General features: G+C 42.2%; 1 non-coding gene across 1 annotated transcript; it reads right to left on the bottom strand.

Annotated features, from left to right (window-relative positions):
- Positions 1 to 1,089: 1,089 nt before the first annotated feature.
- Positions 1,090 to 1,193, bottom strand: LOC127748018 (small nucleolar RNA R71). The gene has a single exon (XR_008009961.1). It is a non-coding gene; the product is annotated as a small nucleolar RNA R71 (small nucleolar RNA).
- Positions 1,194 to 1,787: the final 594 nt, after the last annotated feature.

Here is a 1,787-nt window from a genome sequence, read left to right as displayed (position 1 = left end):
TGAAAAATGGACTAAAAATGATTTCTAATGAAAAAGTGAACTTCAACCTATTTTCTAACCTCTAAACCTCTATTTTTACTCTCTATGGTCCTAATACTTAGTTTTAATCTTGGTGAAAGGGGAGAACCTTTAGGGAGTGTGAACTTGGAAGTGAAGAAAGCTTGTAAAGTGGTGAATTATGATTGATGATTGACTTCAGATTGAATGAATGTTTGATTGAGATACCTAGGCAGTAGCAAGGATTGTGGTTCGTCATACTTGCTCTAGGTCAATTATTGTAACACCTAGTTAGTAGCAGCAGTAGTGAATTATTCCACTTGCTCCAGCTTGAGCTTATAAACACCCGCCGTGATAGAAGCAGCAGTAGTGGTTACTCCACTTTCTCTTGGGATTGTGGCTCAGATCTACTGATGACGCGGCAATTTTCACAGCACAAATCCCCTTTGGAAATTGTACCAAATCGTCAAGTAATAACGCACCAGAGTGAGGTCGATCCCACAAGGATTGATGGATTGAGCAATTTTAGTTGGGTGACTTGTCTAGTCGAGCGAATATTGAAAGTGTTCCGGGGGTTACCTGAAACGTGTAGCTCGGTTGTCTCGGAGAGGCCCGAGGTGGGGGTCAGGGACCCGAGCTTGATATGTGGAGTGGTTGGTGGTTGTACCTGCAATGACACTCCGATGCTTAAGTTAGCATGGGTCCAAGCAGATATGGAGTAGAATTAGAGTATGAGTTATACCTGGGTGCTCCAGTGTATTTATAATAGTTGGCCGTGATCTTCCCTGGATAAGATATTCTTATCTTATCTTATCTTTTGGGAGTCTTATCTTTATCTTTGTGGAACCGCCTTTTCTAGGCCTTTTCGGCCTTTAGTGTTTTGGGCTGCGTTCCTTTTGATGGGCCTTTCTTTGCTTTATGTTTCCGAGGTCCGACCTTTAGGCGTGGGCCTCAGGCTGAGGTCGGACCTCCTTTGAACTTTGCCGAGTTGGGGAGCTCGGTCAGGGTATGAACACTAAGGATAGCCCGGACTCCAGGGAGAAGCTGGTCACGGCCTTCTTGGATAAATTCTTTCCTCCTCAAAAGCTGAGCAAGCTTAGAGTGGATGTTCAGACCTTCAAACAAAAAGATGGTGAATCCCTCTATGAAGCTTGGGAAAGATACAAGCAGTTGACCAAAAGGTGTCCATCTGACATGTTTTTAGAATGGATCGTATTAGATATATTCTATTATGGTCTATCTGAGTTTTCAAAAATGTCATTGGACCATTCTGCAGGTGGATCCATCCACCTAAAGAAAACACCTGCAGAAGCTCAAGAACTCATTGACATGGTTGCAAATAACCAATTCATGTACACTTCTGAGAGGAATTCCGTGAATAATGGGATACCTCAGAGGAAGGGAGTTCTTGAAATTGATGCTCTGAATACCATATTGGCTCAGAACAAAGTGTTGACTCAGCAAGTCAACATGATCTCTCAAAGTCTGAATGGATGGCAAAATGCATCCAACAATACTAAAGAGGCAGCTTCTGAAGAAGCTTATGATCCTGAGAACCCTGCAATGGCAGAGTTTAATTACATGGGTGAACCTTATGGAAACACCTATAATTCATCATGGAGAAATCATCCAAATTTCTCATGGAAGGATCAACAAAAGCCTCAACAAGGCTTTAACAATGGTGGATGCAATAGGCTGAGCAATAACAAGCCTTTTCCATCATCTTCTCAGCAACACAGAGAATTCTGAACAAAACACTTCTAATTTAGACAATCTAGTCTCTGATCTGT

The sequence above is a fragment of the Arachis duranensis genome, chromosome 5 (assembly GCF_000817695.3).
Source record: "Arachis duranensis cultivar V14167 chromosome 5, aradu.V14167.gnm2.J7QH, whole genome shotgun sequence".
NCBI lineage: Eukaryota > Viridiplantae > Streptophyta > Magnoliopsida > Fabales > Fabaceae > Arachis > Arachis duranensis.
Note: the sequence above shows the minus strand (reverse complement) of the source record. Positions and strands in the feature narration are given on the sequence as shown.